Here is a 27,076-nt window from a genome sequence, read left to right as displayed (position 1 = left end):
CCAGCTGTTGTTAACAAGGAGACACACCCTCCCCCTTAACCTTACCCTAAGCTGCCGTTCGGTGACGATGCAGAGAAAAACCAGCTGTTGTTAACAAGGAGACACACACCTCCCCCTTAACCTTACCCTAAGCTGCCGTTCGGTGGCGATGCAGAGAGAAACCAGCTGTTGTTAACAGGGAGACACATACCTCCCCCTTAACCTTACCCTAAGCTGCCGTTCGGTGGCGATGCAGAGAGAAACCAGCTAGATCTATATTATCCATGTCCTTGTTCAGCCACCAGTCCAGTTGGTTTTCTAGTGATTGTACGTTGGCCAATAGAACGGAGCGTAGAGGCAGTTTATTTGCCCCCCCAACGTAGTCTCGTCATGGAGACCTCTCGTTTGGCTCTCCTGCACCGTCTCTTCCTCGTTCTAGTCCTGGGGGTTAGGGCCTGGTCCGGAGCCAGTCTAAGTTAACCTAATGATCCCTCCCCAGGACTGAGCCAGTCTAAGGTAACCTAATGATCCCCCCCCAGGACTGAGCCAGTCTAAGTTAACCTAATGATCCCTCCCCAGGACTGAGCCAGTCTAAGGTAACCTAATGATCCCTCCCCAGGACTGAGCCAGTCTAAGGTAACCTAATGATCCCTCCCCAGGACTGAGCCAGTCTAAGGTAACCTAATGATCCCTCCCCAGGACTGAGCCAGTCTAAGGTAACCTAATGATCCCTCCCCAGGACTGAGCCAGTCTAAGGTAACCTAATGATCCCTCCCCAGGACTGAGCCAGTCTAAGGTAACCTAATGATCCCTCCCCAGGACTGAGCCAGTCTAAGGTAACCTAATGATCCCTCCCCAGGACTGAGCCAGTCTAAGGTAACCTAATGATCCCTCCCCAGGACTGAGCCAGTCTAAGGTAACCTAATGATCCCTCCCCAGGACTGAGCCAGTCTAAGGTAACCTAATGATCCCTCCCCAGGACTGAGCCAGTCTAAGGTAACCTAATGATCCCTCCCCAGGACTGAGCCAGTCTAAGGTAACAGGCCAGATCTCTTTAGCTCTCTTTCCCAGCTGAACGTGGTCTTTAGGTGAGCAGATGGTTGGAGGCACAGGCCAGATCTCTTTAGCTCTCTTTCCCAGCTGAACGTGGTCTTTAGGTGAGCAGATGGTTGGAAGCACAGGCCAGATCTCTTTAGCTCTCTTCCCCAGCTGAACGTGGTCTTTAGGTGAGCAGATGGTTGGAGGCACAGGCCAGATCTCTTTAGCTCTCTTTCCCAGCTGAACGTGGTCTTTAGGTGAGCAGATGGTTGGAACTGGACCAGCCACTGGCCTGTATGAAGCATGTTCAGCTAACAGGGCAGCAGATCAACTACCTCACTGACCCTCTTTCTCCCACAGATTAATGAGACTTTTAAAAAAAAACAGAATAAATGGCTTCCTGATTACCGTGAGCTAATGAGACGTGGGGAGCGATGTGGGAAGCTCTCTCTGTGGTCCTGCTATCCCTACTGTCGCCCTCCTAACCCCAGCCTGAGTTACCACAGGACCCCTCCACTCTGTGAATCAACCAGCTAGTGACTGTTTGTATTCAGCTCTGAAACCCAATGTTTAATTACCCACAAAATGCAGTGGGCCTTTCACTCTAGACAATGAATGGTACAGAGAGCTCATTGAGGTTATCAGGAAGGGACCACTGGTCAATTGGGTCATTGAATTTGTTTGACAAGACCTGCAGAGACAAGTAGAGTTCAAAAATCCTCAACGTAGAATTGAGAAGTTTGTCACAGAATCTGTTGGAAAGGGCTGTCAAGCTATTACCTGCGCATAAAAGCTTTCGACGCCGACCAAAAGTTCAAGTTCCCGTCGCAGATTGAATCAGAATGTGCCTGCCGTTGTCTAACTGTGTCCTCGTGGAGGATGATCTGATGACAAGGTGAGCAGCTACAACAGGGAGTTGTCTAACCATTAGCCATCTTGTTTTTTTTGAAGGGCCAGGTTACTGACACAAACAGAAGACTGCAAGACGCTGGCAGAGAGGTAAGAGTCTGTGTCCCTGTGTCCCCGTGTCCCTGTGTTACGAACCCCGTGGCTCTAAACATCTAGGGTGGATGGACATGAGACCCGTAACATAAATTCATGTAAATTATAAGTGTGGCCGGGAACAGTGAGAACCAAAAATGACACAACAACCATGAACTACCGTCAAACACAAAGTGTTTATTTCTGAACACACGGTAAGGGTTTGGGAAAAAGGGCTGAGCAGGACCCAAGAAATGAAACCATAGTGTAAAACACCCCTAAACTGATCTTGCCTGCCTCAAGAACCGCTAGGCTACTGCTACCATACAAAAATACAGTGGGTGGTCCGCTCAGGTCTAACTAGTGTTTATAGACAGTTCTTTCTACGGGAAATGTATGCCCAAGGGCAGCTTGCTTAACTTCCCCTTTTCCCAGAAACACACAATAGTTACCAAACAGAGTAACCAGCAAATTAATGAGTACTCTCAACACAGGACATCACAGTATCCATTACTCACATACAAAACAGAGGTCTAACAAAATTACCAACCAGAGTAACCAGCAACTTAGTGAGTAAACAAAAACAGGACACCACAGTGTCCATACTCACATACGGAAATATTCTCTCTCCTTCTCAACAAACACAAGACTGGTTTTTATACAATGGGCTGTGTGATTGAACAAACGAGTAACAGGTGGTGCTATTCACAGGAATGTTCACTGATTGGTCCAATCAGCAGACACCTCAACGACCACCAATCAGGAACATACAGGACACCTGTGATTAGGGCAGAAGGAGAGAAACACACAAAAACACAGGATACCTGTATCCGTAACACTCCCACCCTTAAAAGAGCAAACCACAATGGTTTGCGACACACGTACTATCACAACACCCAAATTCACAAATCATCCTGCCGGGATAACAAAAAAAACCCAAGATCATTACACACGAGACAAAGCATCTGCCAACACATTATCCAACCCCCTTTTTGTGCGGATCTCCAAATTATAATTTTGCACGACAAGTGCCCAACGCATAAGGCGTTGGTTCTGGTTGTACATCCGGTGGAGAAAAACTAAGGGGTTATGGTCAGTATAAACTATCACTGGTAATGCACTGGAACCAACATAAACTTCAAAGTACTGCAGAGCTAACAACAAAGCTAGAGCTTCTTGTTCAATGGTGGAATAGTTTGTCTGACATTTGTTAAATTTCCGTGAAAAATAACAGACAGGATGGTCCACTCCACTCTGGTCTTGCTGCCGTAGAACAGCCCCAGCACCTCTGGCACTTGCATCTACCTCCAGTTTAAACGGTCGTTCAAAATCTGGCGCAGCAAGAACAGGAGTACTACATAAGAGTGCTTTAGCAGTGTTGAAAGCAGTACGACAATCTTCAGACCATACAAATTTTCTCGCCGGACTGAGCAAATCCGTTAATGGAGCAACTACAGCAGAGACATTTTTACAGAAACTACGGTAGTAGCCAACCATCCCTAAAAAACGGCGTAGCTCTCTTCGGGTGGTAGGTGCGGGAAATGCGTTTATAGCCGAGACCTTGGCATCTACAGGGCGCACCTGACCATGGCCGACCTGTTTACCAAGATAAGTAACAGTGGCCTTCCCAAACTCGCACTTTGCTAAGTTCAGGGTTAGAGAAGCGATTGCTAGACGTTCACACACTACCTTTAGAGTGTTAACATGATCAGACCACTCAGTTGAATAAATTACCAGATCATCAAGGTAAGCACTACAATTAGGAACTCCAGCCAATACTGTGTTAACCAGGCGTTGGAAAGTGGCTGGTGCGTTCCGCATCCCAAATGCCATGACAGCATATTGTAGGAAGTGATCTGGGGTCACAAAGGCAGAGATGTCGGAGGCACGTGGGGTTAACGGCACCTGCCAGTAACCTTTAGAAGATCTAGTTTGGTTACATAAGTAGCAGCACCAACAGTATCAATACAGTCATCCAGTCTGGGTAACGGGAACGCAGTCGGGCACTGTGACAGCATTGACTTTCCGATAGTCCGTACATAATCTGGATGTCCCATCAGGTTTAGGAACCAGAATGCACGGAGAACTCCAAGGACTTGAACTTGGCATAGCCAGGTTATTCTCCAGCAAATAACCGACCTCACCCCTCATTATCTTTCTCTTAGAGACGTTGACACGATAAGGATGTTGCTTGATAGGTGCAGCGTTTCCAACATTAATGTCATGTTCTAACACATTTGTACATGTAGGAACATCATTAAAAATACATGGAAAGCTGTGTAATAGTCTCACAATATCATCTGACTGTCTGTCCGTTAAATGAATCAGGCTTGACGGGAGAGACAGCAGCATCTCTAAATTGGGCAATCTAGCACACTGCTGCTGAGTATTGCGCAACTCCAAACCATCTCCGTCCACATCATTAACATGACCTCCCACTACAGCCGTAGCAGCAATAGAGACAGCCGACTCGGCCAGTTTATCTGGACTGTCTACCTGAGTGACGGGTCTGGTGTGGTATGTCTTCAACATGTTAACGTGGCACACACGAGATTGGCGTTTTCTATCAGGAGTCTGTATCACGTAGTCAGTTTCACTTAGTTTCTTTTCAATGACATAAGGACCAGAGAAACGTGCTGACAATGACGCTCCTGGCACAGGCAACAATACAAGAACTTCGGTCACCTGGCTGCAGTGAACGAGAAACAGCCTGTGTGTCATAGTGTCGTTTCATCCGTTTCTGTGAGGAAGACAGCGCTTCCTTTGTTAGAGCACAGGCAGCATGTAGGCGCTCACGAAAGCGACTAACGTAGTCCAACACATTTTCTTTCACACACAACTCTTGTGACAAAAACTGATCCTTAAGGACTTTCATAGGTCCTCTCATGGTGTGTCCAAACACCAGTTCAGCTGGGCTGAACCCTAGGGATTCCTGTACTGTCTCACGGACAGCAAACAAAACTAGAGGAACTCCCTAATCCCAATCTTTCTCAGATTCCAAACAATATTTACGGAGCATAGACTTCAGGGTCTGATGCCAACGTTCAAAGCGCACCCTGAGACTCTGGGTGATATGCGCTTGACACACGGTGTGTAACTGACAAGGATTTTAACACTTGTTTGAACAGTGTAGAAAGGAAATTCGTACCCTGATCAGTTTGTATCACCTTAGGTAACCCAAAAGTTGAGAAGAATTTGATCAACGCTTTACTCACCACCGGAGCAGTAATCCTTCGCAGAGGAATGGCCTCTGGGTACCTGGTGGCCACACACATAATTGTCAACATAAACTGGTTACCAGATTTTGTTTTTGGTAATGGTCCAACACAATCAACCATCACATGTTCGAAGGGTTCACCTATGGCCGGTATGGGACAAAGAGGCGCGGGGAAATAACCTGGTTCGGTTTCCCAGTTACTTGACAGGTGTGGCAAGTCCGACAGAACTGAGCCACATCTTGCTTTAAACCAGGCCAAAAGAAATGTTGCAAAACTCGATCATAAGTCTTGGTGACTCCCAGATGTCCGGACCACTGGTGATCATGAGCGAGGGATAAAACATTTTGTCGAAAGGCTGTAGGAATCACTATTTGGTAAACAGCATTCCAATCTTCGCCAGCGTCAACATGGGATGTCCATTTACGCATGAGGAGATTACCATCACTGAAGTATGCCATGTTTTTCTTCTTTAGCTCCTCCTCTGAGACAACACTAGAAAAACATTTAGCCAGGCTAATGTCAACCTGTTGGTTAGCGATCAGCTGCTCACGAGTAACTGGTAACTGTATTGCCTCAGCAACAAGTTCCACATCCTTCTTCCTTTCTCTGGACTGTTGGTCAGACTGCACCAGCTTACCAGAGGTAGCACCCGAACTATCCTCTGGGTCACACTCTCTGAAAAGAATCGTGTTCGACAAATCTATCACTTCACCCACTTGTCGTGCTTGAGCACGTGTGACAGCACAAGCGGGGAACACATCTGGATAACCCTGTGCCAGCTCCTCGGAGAGAGACTGGTCACTTTTATCCAATACCTCCAATACGGGTATCACCTTTCCTCCGGCAATATCGTTGCCCATTATAAATGTCACACCTTTTACTGGCAACATAGGACGTACGCCAACTCTGAACAATCCACTGACTAACTCAGAGTGTACGTTCACAAAGTGCAATGGCACTGGAACAAATCCCATTTCAATTCCTTGTACTAACACACTGGAACCACAATATGTATTATTAGACAAGGGCAACACATCAGCTAGTATGAACGACTGCGCCGCACCAGTATCCCTGAGGATTCTAACTGGACGCTGAGACGCTTCGTCATCTGATATAGAAACAAACCCCTCAAAAATGAACGGTTCATAACTGTGATCTGGGACAGGGACTTTCAAACCACATTCACTATGAGGCCTCTGTCTTGATTCTGGCCTTACAACCGATGCCGAATCAGCCCAACACCCGTTGGCGGCCTGGCGTGCTGAGGCATCCCCGGGTTTGCGTTTTAGCAGAAAGCAATCATTAACCATATGTCCCACCTTATGACAATAGAAACAGTGACGCACATCTTTTGGGCGTGCTGGATGTACTGCTGGTCGACTAGGACTAAAAGTTAGCAACTCCGCAGCCCTGCTCTCCGTACGAGCCGAAAACACGCTCTTATGCGTCAACACAAACTCGTCTGCCAATACAGACGCTTCCGACAGTGAGGATACTTTCTGTTCGTTCAGATAAACTACAATGCGTTCGGGTAAGCAATTTTAAACTCTTCTAACAAGATTAACTCCCGTAGAGAGTTAAAATCAGTTACTTTACTAGCACTGTGCCATTTGTCAAACAGATTTCCTTTGTCTCTAGCAAACTCCACATAAGTCTGAGTAGGAGACTTTTTATGAGACCTAAATCTTTGTCGATATGCCTCAGGAACAAGCTCATAGGCACGAAGAACAGTAGCTTTGACCACTTCATAATTCAAACTGTCTTCAAGAGGTAGCGCTGCCAGAACCTCTTGGGCTTTACCTGTTAGTTTACACTGAAGTAATAGGCACCATACCTCGTCGGGCCATTTCAATGCTACCGCTATACGTTCAAACACACTGAAATAGGAATCAACCTCTGACTCCCTGAACACAGGTACCAAGGTGATCTGCCTAGTAATATCAAACGTAGCAGATGACACAGCTGGTGAGGATGGCTCACTAGCAGGCATAGTATTAGCAGAGACTAACCTCGCTGTTTCTGCCTCTAGTTCCATTTTACGCACCTCCAGTTCCATCTTACGCATCTCCATTTCCATCTTACGCGTCTCCAGTTCTGCCTCTAGCTTACGCGTCTCCCATTCTGCCTCTAGCTTACGCGTCTCCTGTTCTGCCTCTAGCTTACGCGTCTCCTGTTCTGCCTCTAGCTTACGCATCTCCAGCTTGTCTTGCCTGATTTGTGCCCGCTCTTCCGCCTCCATTTGGAGCCGTGTCGAGCGGACATCGATCCTGGCATCACTGTCAGTCAGTGGGGAGAGTGGGTCATAACGGGGCAATGTGGCTGGAGCCTTAGCCTCGTCCTCAGACACTGATGGGCTTACAGGATCAGCAACCACATCCCCTACAGGAGCAGCAGACTCAGGCGGCGGTAACTCAAGCACTCGCTCGTTTAACAATATCGCTAACACTACTTCCCTAACTTCTGCTTTCACTAAGCCCCTCGGTATGGGTGCAGAAAAGTGGTCAGCCAAAGCCTGTAGATCCACTCTACGGCAATTATCAAAAACCTCCCACGTAGGGTTTTCCAAAAATGCCTCCAACTCAAAAGTAGCCATCCTACTAGCAACACGAGCCGTCGACTACTGAACACACAAAAAAAAACAGGTAGTACCACTGCCAAGCTCAACACTGAACCAGACACTTGCTAATTTGCATGAGTAGCATGGGATATATCCCAGACGAGCCCCCACTTTATGTTACGAACCCCGTGGCTCTAAACATCTAGGGTGGATGGACATGAGACCCGTAACATAAATTCATGTAAATTATAAGTGTGGCCGGGAACAGTGAGAACCAAAAATGACACAACAACCATGAACTACCGTCAAACACAAAGTGTTTATTTCTGAACACACGGTAAGGGTTTGGGAAAAAGGGCTGAGCAGGACCCAAGAAATGAAACCATAGTGTAAAACACCCCTAAACTGATCTTGCCTGCCTCAAGAACCGCTAGGCTACTGCTAGTCATACAAAAATACAGTGGGTGGTCCGCTCAGGTCTAACTAGTGTTTATAGACAGTTCTTTCTACGGGAAATGTATGCCCAAGGGCAGCTAGCTCAAACTCCCCTTTTCCCAGAAACACACAATAGTTACCAAACAGAGTAACCAGCAAATTAATGAGTACTCTCAACACAGGACATCACAGTATCCATTACTCACATACAAAACAGAGGTCTAACAAAATTACCAACCAGAGTAACCAGCAACTTAGTGAGTAAACAAAAACAGGACACCACAGTGTCCATACTCACATACGGAAATATTCTCTCTCCTTCTCAACAAACACAAGACTGGTTTTTGTACAATGGGCTGTGTGATTGAACAAACGAGTAACAGGTGGTGCTATTCACAGGAATGTTCACTGATTGGTCCAATCAGCAGACACCTCAACGACCACCAATCAGGAACATACAGGACACCTGTGATTAGGGCAGAAGGAGAGAAACACACAAAAACACAGGATACCTGTATCCGTAACACCCTGTGTCCCCGTGTCCCCGTGTCCCTGTGTCCCTGTGTCAGTGTTGCCTGTGTCCCCGTGTCCCTGTGTCCCCGTGTCCCTGTGTCCCTGTGTCAGTGTTGCCTGTGTCCCCGTGTCCCCGTGTCCCTGTGTCCCTGTGTCCCTGTGTCAGTGTTGCCTGTGTCCCCGTGTCCCCGTGTCCCTGTGTCCCTGTGTCCCTGTGTCAGTGTTGCCTGTGTCCCTGTGTCCCCGTGTCCCTGTGTCCCCGTGTCCCCGTGTCCCTGTGTCAGTGTTGCCTGTGTCCCCGTGTCCCCGTGTCCCTGTGTCCCTGTGTCAGTGTTGCCTGTGTCCCTGTGTCCCCGTCCCTGTGTCCCCGTGTCCCCGTGTCCCCGTGTCCCTGTGTCCCCGTGTCCCCGTGTCCCTGTGTTGCCTGTGTCCCCGTGTCCCCGTGTCCCTGTGTTGCCTGTGTCCCCGTGTCCCCGTGTCCCTGTGTCCCCGTGTCCCTGTGTCCCCGTGTCCCTGTGTCAGTGTTGCCTGTGGTCAAGTTAGAGGACAGAGGGGTACAGATTGAGACAGAAAGTACCTCTGACTGACCTCTCTGGGTAATTGGGGAGTTCTTACACTCTTTGACCTCTCTTACGTAAGGTGACAGCCCAAACGGAGGAGGTGATTCGCTGTCGGATACAGCAGAGGAACATGACTACCACTGTGGAGAGAATACAGCTGTGTATACCTGGTGAGATATATATATATATACCATAACATCTAATAACATGACTACCACTGTGGAGAGAATACAGCTGTGTATACCTGGTGAGATATATATATATATACCATAACATCTAATAACATGACTACCACTGTGGAGAGAATACAGCTGTGTATACCTGGTGAGATATATATACAGTGGGGAAAAAAAGTATTTAGTCAGCCACCAATTGTGCAAGTTCTCCCACTTAAAAAGATGAGAGAGGTCTGTAATTTTCATCATAGTTACACGTCAACTATGACAGACAAAATGAGAAAAAAAAATCCAGAAAATCACATTGTAGGATTTTTTATGAATTTATTTGCAAATTATGGTGGAAAATAAGTATTTGGTCAATAACAAAAGTTTCTCAATACTTTGTTATATACCCTTTGTTGGCAATGACACAGGTCAAACGTTTTCTGTAAGTCTTCACAAGGTTTTCACATACTGTTGCTGATATTTTGGCCCATTCCTCCATGCAGATCTCCTCTAGAGCAGTGATGTTTTGGGGCTGTCGCTGGGCAACACATACTTTCAACTCCCTCCAAAGATTTTCTATTGGGTTGAGATCTGGAGACTGGCTAGGCCACTCCAGGACCTTGAAATGCTTCTTACGAAGCCACTCCTTCGTTGCCCGGGCGGTGTGTTTGGGATCATTGTCATGCTGAAAGACCCAGCCACGTTTCATCTTCAATGCCCTTGCTGATGGAAGGAGGTTTTCACTCAAAATCTCACGATACATGGCCCCATTCATTCTTTCCTTTACACGGATCAGTCGTCCTGGTCCCTTTGCAGAAAAACAGCCCCAAAGCATGATGTTTCCACCCCCATGCTTCACAGTAGGTATGGTGTTCTTTGGATGCAACTCAGCATTCTTTGTCCTCCAAACACGACGAGTTGAGTTTTTACCAAAAAGTTCTATTTTGGTTTCATCTGACCATATGACATTCTCCCAATCCTCTTCTGGATCATCCAAATGCACTCTAGCAAACTTCAGACGGGCCTGGAGATATACTGGCTTAAGCAGGGGGACACGTCTGGCACTGCAGGATTTGAGTCCCTGGCGGCGTAGTGTGTTACTGATGGTAGGCTTTGTTACTTTGGTCCCAGCTCTCTGCAGGTCATTCACTAGGTCCCCGCGTGTGGTTCTGGGATTTTTGCTCACCGTTCTTGTGATCATTTTGACCCCACAGGGTGAGATCTTGCGTGGAGCCCCAGATCGAGGGAGATTATCAGTGGTCTTGTATGTCTTCCATTTCCTAATAATTGCTCCCACAGTTGATTTCTTCAAACCAAGCTGCTTACCTATTGCAGATTCAGTCTTCCCAGCCTGGTGCAGGTCTACAATTTTGTTTCTGGTGTCTTTTGACAGCTCTTTGGTCTTGGCCATAGTGGAGTTTGGAGTGTGACCGTTTGAGGTTGTGGACAGGTGTCTTTTATACTGATAACAAGTTCAAACAGGTGTCATTAATACAGGTAACGAGTGGAGGACAGAGGAGCCTCTTAAAGAAGAAGTTACAAGTCTGTGAGAGCCAGAAATCTTGCTTGTTTGTAGGTGACCAAATACTTATTTTCCACCATAATTTGCAAATAAATTCATTAAAAATCCTACAATGTGATTTTCTGGATTTTTTTCCCTCAATTTGTCTGTCATAGTTGACGTGTACCTATGATGAAAATTACAGGCCTCTCTCATCTTTTTAAGTGGGAGAACTTGCACAATTGGTGGCTGGCTAAATACTTTTTTTCCCCACTGTATATATACCATAACATCTAATAACATGACTACCACTGTGGAGAGAATACAGCTGTGTATACCTGGTGAGATATATATATATATACCATAACATCTAATAACATGACTACCACTGTGGAGAGAATACAGCTGTGTATACCTGGTGAGATATATATATATACCATAACATCTAATAACATGACTACCACTGTGGAGAGAATACAGCTGTGTATACCTGGTGAGATATATATATATATACCATAACATCTAATAACATGACTACCACTGTGGAGAGAATACAGCTGTGTATACCTGGTGAGATATATATATATATACCATAACATCTAATAACATGACTACCACTGTGGAGAGAATACAGCTGTGTATACCTGGTGAGATATATATAACACTAATAACATGACTACCACTGTGGAGAGAATACAGCTGTGTATACCTGGTGAGATATATATATACACTGCTCAAAAAAATAAAGGGAACACTTAAACAACACAATGTAACTCCAAGTCAATCACACTTCTGTGAAATCAAACTGTCCACTTAGGAAGCAACACTGATTGACAATACATTTCACATGCTGTTGTGCAAATGGAATAGACAACAGGTGGAAATTATAGGCAATTAGCAAGACACCCCCAATAAAGGACTGGTTTTGCAGGTGGTGACCACAGACCCCTTCTCAGTTCCTATGCTTCCTGGCTGATGTTTTGGTCACTTTTGAATGCTGGCGGTGCTTTCACTCTAGTGGTAGCATGAGACGGAGTCTACAACCCACACAAGTGGCTCAGGTAGTGCAGCTCATCCAGGATGGCACATCAATGCGAGCTGTGGCAAGAAGGTTTGCTGTGTCTGTCAGTGTCCAGAGCATGGAGGCGCTACCAGGAGACAGGCCAGTACATCAGGAGACGTGGAGGAGGCTGTAGGAGGGCAACAACCCAGCAGCAGGACCGCTACCTCCGCCTTTGTGCAAGGAGGAGCAGGAGGAGCACTGCCAGAGCCCTGCAAAATGACCTCCAGCAGGCCACAAATGTGCATGTGTCTGCTCAAACGGTCAGAAACAGACTCCATGAGGGTGGTATGAAGGCCCGACGTCCACAGGTGGGGGTTGTGCTTACAGCCCAACACCGTGCAGGACGTTTGGCATTTGCCAGAGAACACCAAGATTGGCAAATTCGCCACTGGCGCCCTGTGCTCTTCACAGATGAAAGCAGGTTCACACTGAGCACGTGTGACAGAGTCTGGAAACGCCGTGGAGAACGTTCTGCTGCCTGCAACATCCTCCAGCATGACCAGTTTGGCGGTGGGTCAGTCATGGTGTGGGGTGGCAATTCTTTGGGGGCCGCACAGCCCTCCATGTGCTCGAGATGAGATCCTCAGACCCCTTGTGAGACCATATGCTGGTGCGGTTGGCCCTGGGTTCCTCCTAATGCAAGACAATGCTAGACCTCATGTGGCTGGAGTGTGTCAGCAGTTCCTGCAAGAGGAAGGCATTGATGCTATGGACTGGCCCGCCCGTTCCCCAGACCTGAATCCAATTGAGCACATCATGTCTCGCTCCATCCACCACAGACTGTCCAGGAGTTGGCGGATGCTTTAGTCCAGGTCTGGGAGGAGATCCCTCAGGAGACCATCCGCCACCTCATCAGGAGCATGCCCAGGCATTGTAGGGAGGTCATACAGGCACGTGGAGGCCACACACACTACTGAGCCTCATTTTGACTTGTTTTAAGGACATTACATCAAAGTTGGATCAGCCTGTAGTGTGGTTTTCCACTTTAATTTTGAGGGTGACTCCAAATCCAGACCTCCATGGGTTGATACATTTGATTTCCATTGGTAATTATTGTGTGATTTTGTTGTCAGCACATTCAACTATGTAAAGAAAAAAGTATTTAATACGATTATTTCATTCATTCAGATCTAGGATGTGTTGTTTAAGTGTTCCCTTTATTTTTTTGAGCAGTGTATTTAACATAACATCTAATAACATGGCTACCACTGTGGAGAGAATACAGCTGTGTATACTGTGTAATACATGATGTATAACATACCATAACATATGAACGTGTTCAATATGCAACACATTGTTCGCACACTGGGTGAGACACAATGACATGCTGCATCAGCAACATGTTGACTATCTCACACACATGCAGACCGATGCATGTAGCCTACATTTATTTGATATGTCCGTCTGAAATAACAGGAAGCTCTCATCACCGTATCGATCAACAAAGTTTTTGTTCCAGAAAGAGTCATGTTTAACTTGACTTTATATAGTTGTGTGTTCTAAAAGCTACCTCTCCCCTCTTCTTCTGTTCTAAAAGCTACCTCTCCCTCTCTTCTTTCTGTTCTAAAAGCTACCTCTCCCCTCTCTTCTTTCTGTTCTAAAAGCTACCTCTCCCCTCTCTTCTTTCTGTTCTAAAAGCTACCTCTCCCCCTCTCTTCTTTCTGTTCTAAAAGCTACCTCTCCCCTCTTCTTTCTGTTCTAAAAGCTACCTCTCCCCTCTCTTCTTTCTGTTCTAAAAGCTACCTCTCCCCTCTCTTCTTTCTGTTCTAAAAGCTACCTCTCCCCTCTCTTCTTTCTGTTCTAAAAGCTACCTCTCCCCTCTCTTCTTTCTGTTCTAAAGCTACCTCTCCTTTCTTCTTTATGTTCTAAAAGCTACCTCTCCTCTCTTCTTTATGTTCTAAAAGCTACCTCTGCCCTCTCTTCTTTCTGTTCTAAAAGCTACCTCTCCCCTCTCTTCTTTCTGTTCTAAAAGCTACCTCTCCCCTCTCTTCTTTCTGTTCTAAAAGCTACCTCTCCTTTCTTCTTTATGTTCTAAAGCTACCTCTCCTCTCTTCTTTATGTTCTAAAAGCTACCTCTGCCCTCTCTTCTTTCTGTTCTAAAAGCTACCTCTCCTTTCTTCTTTATGTTCTAAAAGCTACCTCTCCCCTCTCTTCTTTCTGTTCTAAAAGCTACCTCTCCCCCTCTCTTCTTTCTGTTCTAAAGCTACCTCTCCCCTCTCTTCTTTCTGTTCTAAAAGCTACCTCTCCTTTCTTCTTTCTGTTCTAAAAGCTACCTCTCCCCTCTTCTTTCTGTTCTAAAAGCTACCTCCCCTCTCTTCTTTCTGTTCTAAAAGCTACCTCTCCCCTCTCTTCTTTCTGTTCTAAAAGCTACCTCTCCCCTCTCTTCTTTCTGTTCCCTCTTCTTTCTGTTCTAAAGCTACCTCCCTCTTCTTTCTGTTCTAAAGCTACCTCTCCCCTCTTCTTTCTGTTCTAAAAGCTACCTCTCCTCCTCTCTTCTTTCTGTTCTAAAAGCTACCTCTCCCCTCTTCTTTCTGTTCTAAAAGCTACCTCTCCTCCTCTCTTCTTTATGTTCTAAAAGCTACCTCTCCTCTCTTCTTTATGTTCTAAAAGCTACCTCTGCCCTCTCTTCTTTCTGTTCTAAAAGCTACCTCTCCCCTCTCTTCTTTCTGTTCTAAAAGCTACCTCTCCTCTCTTCTTTCTGTTCTAAAAGCTACCTCTCCCCTCTCTTCTTTCTGTTCTAAAAGCTACCTCTCCCCTCTTCTTTCTGTTCTAAAAGCTACCTCTCCCCTCTTCTTTCTGTTCTAAAAGCTACCTCTCCTCTCTTCTTTCTGTTCTAAAAGCTACCTCTCCCCTCTCTTCTTTCTGTTCTAAAAGCTACCTCTCCCCTCTTCTTTCTGTTCTAAAAGCTACCTCTCCCCTCTTCTTTCTGTTCTAAAAGCTACCTCTCCCCTCTCTTATTTCTGTTCTAAAAGCTAACTCTCCTCTCTTATTTCTTCCTTTGCAGTGTTAGAAATGTACAGTAAATTGAAGGAGCAGCTTGAATCTAAAAGGTAACTGCACTTCCTTACTCTCCTCACTATGTCCATTGTTGTCATCAATGTTACTCCACCGCAATATATTAACAATAAAGTCACTCTCTCTAGATAACATGGTGCTTTAGACAGTAACACCCTAACTCTTTCATAGAAACCCACTCTGGCTCAGTATAGCTCATAAACAAAAGGCAAGCTATCTTGACATATTTCACAGAAATCTGATTTGAAACTATTTCCGTGGAACCAAGCAGAGGGGAAGGGAAGCTCACGCTGAACCGGACAGTAATGACCCTTCCTTGTCACTTATTGTCTGTTTAATCAGTCATAACACATCATAGGGAGAGGTCACCGTTCAAACGCAGGACAGTTGACCTATTGTGTAACCTTCTTCACAGCACAGCGGTCTCCTAGAGAACACTGCTGTCACAGGCGCCGGCCAGAGAGTTGGAAAGAGACACCCTCGCTTTGCCATCGATCGCTTCTATGACAGCATGGGCAGCGCCATTGAGGGAATTCTCCATTTTAAACTAGACCTTCATTTCTTCTTCTTCTATACGTTTATTGGTAGACAAACTGAAAAGGGGTAGGCCTATACCGCCCCCTGGAGTGTGTAGTCTGACCAGACATAAAGCCCCCTGCAGTACTGGAGTGTGTAGTCTGACCAGACATAATGCCCCCTGCAGTACTGGAGTGTGTAGTCTGACCAGACATAATGCCCCCTGCAGTACTGGAGTGTGTAGTCTGACCAGACATAATGCCCCTGCAGTACTGGAGTGTGTAGTCTGACCAGACATAATGCCCTCTGCAGTACTGGAGTGTGTAGTCTGACCAGACATAATGCCCCCTGCAGTACTGGAGTGTGTAGTCTGACCAGACATAATGCCCCCTGCAGTACTGGAGTGTGTAGTCTGACCAGACATAATGCCCCCTGCAGTACTGGAGTGTGTAGTCTGACCAGACATAATGCCCCCCTGCAGTACTGGAGTGTGTAGTCTGACCAGACATAATGCCACCTGCAGTACTGGAGTGTGTAGTCTGACCAGACATAATGCCCCCTGCAGTACTGGAGTGTGTAGTCTGACCAGACATAATGCCACCTGCAGTACTGGAGCGTTTGCTCAGGAGTACAGTTCACTGACTGGCCCCTCTGTGGTCCCTCCGTAACCATAGCAAATCACACCCAGTTAACTACTGTATAAATACTTCATCCTTCAGCGGTGCTCCCCGTGCTGAAACAGGCTTTGTGGCAGGCGTTCTCTATCTGACTCTATGCGCATCTGACTCTATGGCCGTTCTCTATCTGACTCTATGGCGCCCGACTCTATGCGGCGTTCTCTATCTGACTCTATGGCGGCTTCTATCTGACTCTATGGCGGCGTTCTCTATCTGACTCTATGCAGGCGTTTCTATCTGACTCTATGGCTCGGTCCCAATGAAGCCAATATACCAGTGTTTCTCTGTGGGTCTCCTGTCAGCGCTAATGACCAGCCTGGGACAAACTGGGCCAAACATACACACACTGAACAAACACCTACACACACACACACACACACACACACACACACACACACACACACACACACACACACACACACACACACACACACACACACACACACACACACACACACACACACACTGGGCAGGACACACACACACACACACACTGGGCAGGACACACACACACACACACACACACACACACACACACACACACACACACACACACACACACACACACACACACACTGGGCAGGACACACACACACACACACACACACAGGGTAGGACACACACACACACACACACACACACACACACACACACACACAGGACACACACACACACTGGGCAGGACACACACACACACACACACACACACACACACACACACACACTGGGCAGGACACACACACACACACACACACACACACACACACACTGGGCAGGACACACACACACACACTGGGCAGGACACACACACACACACACACACACACACACACTGGATGAACACACACTTGACTAGCATGCACACACGGTTCCCTTTTAAAAATGCTGTTGGGGTGACTGGTTTGGTCAAAATAGCCCTCATACTGTTTAGGACAGTGGTTCCCATCTAGGGGTACTTGGCCTATCCACATGGGGTGTTTGAGAAGACCCATGAGACCATAGACTTACAGGTAAACTGCAGGAGGGGGAAGTTCAGGGGTCCTCCGCTGGGTTGTGATGTCATCAGTGGGTTAGGACATGGTGTTATTATGTGTGATGTCATCAGTGGGTTAGGACATGGTGTTATTATGTGTGATGTCATCAGTGGGTTAGGACATGGTGTTATTATGTGTGATGTCATCAGTGGGTTAGGACATGGTGTTATTATGTGTGATGTCATCAGTGGGTTAGGACATGGTGTTATTATGTGTGATGTCATCAGTGGGTTAGGACATGGTGTTATTATGTGTGATGTCATCAGTGGGTTAGGACATGGTGTTATTATGTGTGATGTCATCAGTGGGTTAGGACATGGTGTTATTATGTGTGATGTCATCAGTGGGTTAGGACATGGTGTTATTATGTGTGATGTCATCAGTGGGTTAGGACATGGTGTTATTATGTGTGATGTCATCAGTGGGTTAGGACATGGTGTTATTATGTGTGATGTCATCAGTGGGTTAGGACATGGTGTTATTATGTGTGATGTCATCAGTGGGTTAGGACATGGTGTTATTATGTGTGATGTCATCAGTGGGTTAGGACATGGTGTTATTATGTGTGATGTCATCAGTGGGTTAGGACATGGTGTTATTATGTGTGATGTCATCAGTGGGTTAGGACATGGTGTTATTATGTGTGATGTCATCAGTGGAGTTTAGGACATGAGTGTGTTATCATGTGTATGTCATCCGTTAGGACATGGTGTTATTATGTGTGATGTCATCAGTGGGTTAGGACATGGTGTTATTATGTGTGATGTCATCAGTGGGTGGGTTAGCATGGTGTTATTATGTGTGATGTCATCAGTGGGTTAGGACATGGTGTTATTATGTGTGATGTCATCAGTGGGTTAGGACATGGTGTTATTATGTGTGATGTCATCAGTGGGTTAGGACATGGTGTTATTATGTGTGATGTCATCAGTGGGTTAGGACATGGTGTTATTATGTGTGATGTCATCAGTGGGTTAGGACATGGGGGTTATTATGTGTGATGTCATCAGTGGGTTAGGACATGGTGTTATTATGTGTGATGTCATCAGTGGGTTAGGACATGGTGTTATTATGTGTGATGTCATCAGTGGGTTAGGACATGGGGTTATTATGTGTGATGTCATCAGTGGGTTAGGACATGGTGTTATTATGTGTGATGTCATCAGTGGGTTAGGACATGGTGTTATTATGTGTGATGTCATCAGTGGGTTAGGACATGGTGTTATTATGTGTGATGTCATCAGTGGGTTAGGACATGGTGTTATTATGTGTGATGTCATCAGTGGGTTAGGACATGGTGTTATTATGTGTGATGTCATCAGTGGGTTAGGACATGGTGTTATTATGTGTGATGTCATCAGTGGGTTAGGACATGGGGACCTGTCATGCCACTCACAGTAAACACCACCCAGCCCTTTCACACAAACAATCCTTTACTCTGCAACACTGATAAAGACAATCTACTGTGTGGCGCCACAACCAGTATATTTCAACTAGTACACGTTTCCCTCTTTCAAGCTTATTTACCGATACAGTATTCATTCGTCCTCCGACATCTAATCATCCTTAACTGAATACAGGATTGAGTGTTTTCAGTAATAAAACCCTCGATCAACAGAGTGAATGGAAACCATTTGTACAGTAACAGTATGAAAGCCAACCAGACTATAGAGAGGTGTCTGTCTTCCAGGTACTCCAGACTAGAGAGAGGTGTCTGTCTTCCAGGTACTCCAGACTAGAGAGAGGTGTCTGTCTTTCAGATACTCCAGACTAGAGAGAGGTGTCTGTCTTCCAGGTACTCCAGACTAGAGAGAGGTGTCTGTCTTCCAGGTACTCCAGACTAGAGAGAGGTGTCTGTCTTCCAGGTACTCCAGACTAGAGAGGTGTCTGTCTTCCAGGTACTCCAGACTAGAGAAGAGGTGTCTGTCTTCCAGGTACTCCAGACTAGAGAGGAGGTGTCTGTCTTTCAGATGCTCCAGACTAGAGAGAGGTGTCTGTCTTTTCCAATACTCCTGAGAAGCTTCCCATCTTTCAAGTACCCTAAATTTACAGAAGGTTGTCTATCTTCAGGTACCCCAGACTAGAGAGAGGTGTCTGTCTTTCAGATACTCCCGAAGCTAGAGAGAGGTGTCTGTCATTCAGATACTCCAGACTAGAGGGAGGTGTCATCTTCAGGTACTCCAACTAGAGAGGGTGTCTGTCTTCAGGCACTCCCAGTCTAGAGAGGTGTCTGTCTTTCCAGGTACTCCAGACTGAGAGAGGTGTCACATATTCCAGGTACTCCAGACTAGAGAGTGTGTCTGTCTTCCAGTACTCCAACTAGAGAGGGTGTGTGTCTTTCCAGGTACTCCCAGACTAGAGAGGTGTCTGTCTTCCAGTACTCCAACTGGAGAGGTGTCTGTCTTCCAGTACTCCCACTAGAGAAGTTGTCTGTCTTCCAGGTACTCCAGACTAGAGAGAGGTGTCTTGTCTTCCAGGTACTCCCAGACTAGAGAGAGGTGTCATCTTCCAGGTACTCCAGACTAGAGAGGGTGTCTGTCTTCCAGGTACTCCAGTCTAGAGAGGGTGTCTGTCTTCCAGGTACTCCAGACTAGAGAGAGGTGTCTGTCTTCCAGGTACTCCAGACTAGAGAGGTGTCTGTCTTCCAGTACTCCAGACTAGGAGAGGTGTCACAGCTCTTCCAAGGTACTCGGGCCTAGAGGGTGTCTGTCTCTCCAGTACCCCAGACCCCAGAGAGAGGTGTAAATTGTCTTCCAGGTACTCCAGACTAGAGAGAGGTGTCTGTCTTCCAGGTACTCCAGACTAGAGAGGGTGTCTGCCTTCCAGGTACTCCAGACTAGAGAGAGGTTCTGTCTTTCCATACTCCACTAGAGAGAGGTGTCTGTCTTCCAGGTACTCTCCAGACTAGAGAGAGGTGTCTGTCTTCCAGGTACTCCAGACTAGAGTGGTGTCTGTCTTCATACTCCCGGGCCAGAGAGAGGTGTCTGTCTTCCAGGTACTCCCGGACTAGAGAGGTGTCGTGTCTTCCAGGTACTCCAGACTAGAGAGAGGTGTCATTAATCTTCCAGGTACTCCCAGACTAGAGAGTGTGTCTGTCTTCAGGTATTGCTCCAGTCCACAGAGAGAGGTGTCTGTCTTCCAGTACTCCAGACTAGAGGAGTGTGTCTGTCTTCCAGGTACTCCCAGACTAGAGGGAGGTGTCTGTCTTCAGTACTCATAGAGAGGTGTCTGTCTTCAAGGTACACCATGAGAGGTGTCTGTGCTTTCAGGTACTCCAGACTAGAGAGAAGTGTCTGTCTTCCAGTGCTCAGACTAGAGAGTTGTCTGTCTTCCAGGTACTCCAGACTAGAGAGAGGTGTCTGTCTTCAGGTACTCCCAGACTAGAGAGAGGTGTTGTGTCTTCCAGGTACTCCAGACTACAGGGGGGGTGTCTGTCTTCCAGTACTCCAGACTAGAGAGGTGTCTGTCTTTCCAGGTACTATGCTCGTTGAAGACCATGGAGCAGCTGGAGAAGGTCTCCATCCCCGGGTCGGCCGCTACCGCTTCTGTCAGATCATGGCCGAGAACCTGCCCAAGCTCAGAGAGGACATTAAGGACATCTCCATGTCCGACCTCAAGGACTTCCTGGAGAGCATCAGGAAACACTCGGACAGGATCGGAGAGACCGCCATGAAACAGGTATGAGACTGTTGTTATTGTATAGAAACAGGCACAATGAGACGGGTATGAGACGGGTGGATGGAGGGAGGGAGGGTGGAGGGAGGGATGGAGGGGATGGAGGGAGGGATGGAGGAGGGGAGGGGTGGAGGGATGGAGGGAGGGATGGAGGGAGGGAGGGGTGGAGGGAGGGAAGGAGGGAGGGAGGGAGGGAGGGAGGTGGAGAGGAGGGTGGAGGGATGGAGGAGGAGGGAGGGAGGGGTGCTCTTGGTGTGATGTGTTGATATGAACTGCTTACTGTGCTCTTTTATTCTTTTTATTCTGGGGGGGTGGGGAGCTTCCCCTGGAGCTTCCCTGAGCTTTGTAGCACTAAGATCATCATAAATCTATTGGAGAAAATGGACCAAAGATGTCTGATCTTGTGCTAGGAAGCTTTGGAAGCGTCCTGTGAGCAGGAGAGAGGTGTGGCTGTGTTGTGCTCACCGCCCAGGTACAGCAGCACAGGACCTTTAACAGTGTGGTTCAGAAGCAGGACAGTGGGATGGGCTTCACCACGCCAGGCTCCTCCCTGAACGGCCAGACGCAACGCAGAACAACGGCCTCGCCGCGGAGGAGGACCAATCAGAGGAGGAGGTGAGAGATTCTTCACAAAGGAACTTTTCCTACTCTTTGGTCATTTATTAAAACAACACGTATATTGACGTTATCCACACTTAATGTAAACGCACCCTGTAAATGATTTGGAAGAAGAGCCAAAGTGATCATGAAACTCTTGAAATGAGTGAATGACACAGAGTCCTGACTGTGGTTCACTAACGTAACGTGGTTTAACCTCCTGATTCCTGACTGTGGTTCACTAACGTAACGTGGTTTAACCTCCTGATTCCTGACTGTGGTTCACTAACGTAACGTGGTTTAACCTCCTGATTCCTGACTGGTTCACTAACGTAACGTGGTTTAACCTCCTGATTCCTGACTGTGATTCACTAACGTAACGTGGTTTAACCTCCTGATTCCTGACTGTGATTCACTAACGTAACGTGGTTTAACCTCCCCTGATTCCTGACTGTGATTCACTAACGTAACGTGGTTTAACCTCCTGATTCTGACTGGTTCACTAACGTAACATGGTTTAACCTCCTGATTCCTGACTGTGGTTCACTAACATAACGTGGTTTAACCTCCTGATTCCTGACTGTGATTCACTAACATAACGTGGTTTAACCTCCTGATTCCTGACTGTGATTCACTAACGTAACGTGGTTTAACCTCCTGATTCCTGACTGGTTCACTAACATAACGTGGTTTAACCTCCTGATTCCTGACTGCGATTCACTAACATAACGTGGTTTAACCTCCTGAGTCCTGACTGTGATTCACTAACATAACGTGGTTTAACCTCCTGATTCCTGACTGGTTCACCCTAACGTAACGTGGTTTAACCTCCTGATTCCTGACTGTGGTTCACTAACGTAACGTGGTTTAACCTCCTGATTCTGACTGTGGTTCACTAACGTAACATGGTTTAACCTCCTGATTCCTGACTGTGGTTCACTAACGAACGTGGTTTAACCTCCTGATTCCTGACTGTGGTTCACTAACGTAACGTGGTTTAACCTCCTGATTCCTGACTGGTTCACTAACGTAACATGGTTTAACCTCCTGATTCCTGACTGTGGTTCACTAACGTAACGTGGTTTAACCTCCTGATTCCTGACTGTGATTCACTAACGTAACGTGGTTTAACCTCCTGATTCCTGACTGTGGTTCACTAACGTAACGTGGTTTAACCTCCTGATTCCTGACTGGTTCACCTAACGTAACGTGGTTTAACCTCCTGATTCCTGACTGGTTCACTAACGTAACGTGGTTTAACCTCCTGATTCCTGACTGGTTCACTAACGTAGCGTGGTTTAACCTCCTGATTCCTGACTGTGGTTCACTAACGTAGCGTGGTTTAACCTCCTGAGTCCTGACTGTGATTCACTAACGTAACATGGTTTTAACCTCCTGATTCCTGACTGTGATTCACCCCTAACGTAACATGGTTTAACCTCCTGATTCCCTGACCTTGGTTCACTAACGTAACGTGGTTTAACCTCCTGATTCCTGACTGGTTCACTAACGTAACGTGGTTTAACCTCCTGATTCCTGACTGTGGTTCACTAACGTAACGTGGTTTAACCTCCTGATTCCTGACTGTGATTCACTAACGCCGAACGTGGTTTAACCTCCTGATTCCTGACTGGTTCACTAACGTAACATGGTTTAACCTCCTGATTCCTGACTGTGGTTCACTAACGTAACATGGTTTAACCTCCTGATTCCTGACTGTGGTTCACTAACGTAACGTGGTTTAACCTCCTGATTCCTGACTGTGGTTCACTAACGTAACGTGGTTTAACCTCCTGATTCCTGACTGTGGTTCACTAACGTAACGTGGTTTAACCTCCCAGGTGTTAACAGCCCAGGACCTGGTGGACTTCTCTCCTGTTTACAGATGTCTCCACATCTACACCGTTCTGGTATGTACACTATTTTATTTATTTATTTATTGTTTCTTATTGTTCCATCCAAATGGCACCCTATTCCCTATATAGTGCACAACCTTTGACCAGGACCCATAACAGGTCCATATAACACACTGCTGTTAGAATCTTAATGTCGCAAACAGAACTGGAGTTGGAAGCAGTTTTAGGAGGGCACGTCATATTATGAATGGTTTCCCCCGTTGCCCCTCCTTCTCCTGACAGTAGGGCCTGCTCCCCTCCTCCTCCTGACAGTAGGGCCTGCTCCCTCTCCTTCTCCTGACAGTAGGCCTGCTCCCCTCCTCCCTCCTCCTGACAGTAGGGCCTGCTCTCCTTCTCCTGACAGTAGGGCCTGCTCCCCTCCTGACAGTGGCCTCTTTCGCCTGCTCCCCTCCTCCTCCTGACAGGGGCCTGCTCCCCTCCTTCTCCTGACAGTAGGGCCTGCTCCCCTCCTCCTCCTGACAGTAGGGCCTGCTCCGCTCCTTCTCCTGACAGTAGGGCCTGCTCCGCTCCTTCTCCTGACAGTAGGGCCTGCTCCGCTCCTTCTCCTGACAGTAGGGCCTGCTCCCCTCCTTCTCCTGACAGTAGGGCCTGCTCCCCTCCTCCTCCTGACAGTAGGGCCTGCTCCCCTCCTCCTCCTGACAGTAGGGCCTGCTCCCCTCCTTCTCCTGACAGTAGGGCCTGCTCCGCTCCTTCTCCTGACAGTAGGGCCTGCTCCCCTCCTCCTCCTGACAGTAGGGCCTGCTCCCCTCCTTCTCCTGACAGTAGGGCCTGCTCCGCTCCTTCTCCTGACAGTAGGGCCTGCTCCCCTCCTCCTCCTGACAGTAGGGCCTGCTCCCCTCCTTCTCCTGACAGTAGGGCCTGCTTCCCTCCTTCTCCTGACGTAGGGCCTGCTCCCTCCTCCCTCCTGACAGTAGGCCTGCTCCGCTCCTCCTCCTGACAGTAGGGCCTGCTCCGCTCCTTCTCCTGACAGTGGGCCTGCTCCGCTCCTCCTCCTGACAGTAGGGCCTGCTCCGCTCCTTCTCCTGACAGTAGGGCCTGCTCTGCTCCTTCTCCTGACAGTAGGGCCTGCTCCGCTCCTTCTCCTGACAGTAGGGCCTGCTCCGCTCCTTCTCCTGACAGTAGGGCCTGCTCCGCTCCTCCCTCCTGACAGTAGGGCCTGCTCCCCTCCTTCTCCTGACAGTAGGGCCTGCTCCCCTCCTTCTCCTGACAGTAGGGCCTGCTCCCCTCCTTCTCCTGACAGTAGGGCCTGCTCCCCTCCCTCCTGACAGTGGCCTGCTCCCCTCCTTCTCCTGACAGTAGGGCCTGCTCCCCTCCTTCTCCTGACAGTAGGGCCTGCTCCCCTCCTTCTCCTGACGTGCCTGCTCCTTCCTTCTCCTGACAGTAGGGCCTGCTCCGCTCCTTCTCCTGACAGTAGGGCCTAATCCGCTCCTTCTCCTGACAGTAGGGCCTGCTTCCCCTCCTTCTCCTGACAGTAGGGCCTGCTCCCCTCCCTTCTCCTGACAGTAGGGCCTGCTCCCCTCCTTCTCCTGACAGTAGGGGCCTGCTCCCTCCTTCTCCCTGACAGTAGGGCCTGCTCCCCTCCTCCTCCTGACAGTAGGGCCTGCTCCGCTCCTCCTCCTGACAGTAGGGCCTGCTCCGCTCCTCCTCCTGACAGTAGGGCCTGCTCCCCTCCTTCTCCTGACAGTAGGGCCTGCTCCGCTCCTTCTCCTGACAGTAGGGCCTGCTCCGCTCCTCCTCCTGACAGTAGGGCCTGCTCCTTCTCCTGACAGTAGGGCCTGCTCCGCTCCTCCTCCTGACAGTAGGGCCTGCTCCGCTCCTTCTCCTGACAGTCGGGCCTGCTCCGCTCCTCCTCCTGACAGTAGGGCCTGCTCCGGCTCCTTCTCCTGACAGTAGGGCCTGCTCCGCTCCTTCTCCTGACAGTAGGGCCTGCTCCCCTCCTTCTCCTGACAGTAGGGCCTGCTCCGCTCCTCCTCCTGACAGTAGGGCCTGCTCCCCTCCTCCTCCTGACAGTAGGGCCTGCTCCGCTCCTCCTCCTGACAGTAGGGCCTGCTCCGCTCCTCCTCCTGACAGTAGGGGCCTGCTCCGTTCCTCCTCCTGACAGTAGGGCCTGCTCCGCTCCTTCTCCTGACAGTAGGGCCTGCTCCGCTCCTTCTCCCTGACAGTAGGGCCTGCTCCCCCTCCTCCTCCTGACAGTAGGGCCTGCTCCGCTCCTTCTCCTGACAGTAGGGCCTGCTCCCCTCCTCCTCCTGACAGTAGGGCCTGCTCCGCTCCTCCTCCTGACAGTAGGGCCTGCTCCCCTCCTTCTCCTGACAGTAGGGCCTGCTCCCCTCCTCCTCCTGACAGTAGGGCCTGCTCCCCTCCTTCTCCTGACAGTAGGGCCTGCTCCCCTCCTTCTCCCTACAGTGGAAGGTGCCGTGCCCAGTTGATAATGACCTCGAAAACTGAACCTAAACTATACCGAAACTATACTGAACAAAAAATAAACGCAACAATTTCTAAGATTTCGCTGAGTTACAGTTCATATAAACAACTCAGTCAATTGAAATAAAGTCATTAGGCCCTAATCTATGGATTTCACATGACTGGGCAGGGGCCCACCCACTGGGGAGCCAGGCCCAGCCCCTGGGCAGGGGCCCACCCACTGGGGAGCCAGGCCCAGCCAATCAGAATGATATTTCCCCACAAAAGGGCTTTATTACAGACAGAACTGACGCTGGAGGTGGCTTATGGTAGAGAAAGATACATTAAATTCTCTGGCAACAGCTTTGGTGGACATTCCTGCAGTCAGCATGCCAATTGCACGCTCCCTCAAAATGTTAGACATCTGTGGCATTGCGTTGTGTGACAAAACTGCACATTTTAGTGGCCTTTTATTGTCCACAGCACAAGGTGCACCTGTGTAATGAACATGCTGTTTAATCAGCTTCTTGATATGCCACACCTGTCAGGTGTGATGGATTATCTTGGCAAAGGAGAAATGCTCACTATCAGGGATGTAAACACATTTGTGCACATCATTTGAGAGAAATAAGCTTTGTGCATATGGAACATTTCTGTGATCTTTTATTTCAGCTCATGAAACATGGGACCAACACTTTGCATGTTGCGTTTATATTTTTGTTCAGTGTAATGTCACACATATAACCGCTGAAATAAATGAAATAAAGTGTGAAGGGGGAGAATGGATGAGTTGATGAACGGGAATTGTAACCTCAAAATGGTACCTATACCAGTCCAGTAAATCCAAGCAGTCTTATCAGTACTCTGGCCTAATTGGAGTACACAGTGAGAGCGTGTGTCATTTCCAATGGTGAGAAGACCAAGACCAATGGATGCACAGGCTGCGTTAGCGTTGCTACAAAATCTCAATGAAAACCACTCCGATAGTGGGGAAGAAATGAATCCTCTCTGATGAGTAATCTTCTGTTTCTGAGCCTCAGCCTGAACCTGAACAGTATGCCAATAATGGACTATGTTTGACTGTCATATCAACACTTACAGTATGCCAATAATGGACTATGTTTGACTGTCATATCAACACTTACAGTATGCCAATAATGGACTATGTTTGACTGTCGTATCAACACTTACAGTATGCCAATAATGGACTATGTTTGACTGTCATATCGACACTTAC

The 27,076-nt window shown here is 47.9% G+C and overlaps 1 pseudogene; it reads left to right on the top strand.

Annotated features, from left to right (window-relative positions):
• Positions 1-27,076, top strand: part of LOC123486922 — a 115,911-nt pseudogene that overhangs the window by 7,489 nt on the left and 81,346 nt on the right.

The sequence above is a fragment of the Coregonus clupeaformis genome, unplaced genomic scaffold, assembly GCF_020615455.1.
Source record: "Coregonus clupeaformis isolate EN_2021a unplaced genomic scaffold, ASM2061545v1 scaf1353, whole genome shotgun sequence".
Classification (NCBI taxonomy): Eukaryota; Metazoa; Chordata; class Actinopteri; order Salmoniformes; family Salmonidae; genus Coregonus; species Coregonus clupeaformis.
Note: the sequence above shows the minus strand (reverse complement) of the source record. Positions and strands in the feature narration are given on the sequence as shown.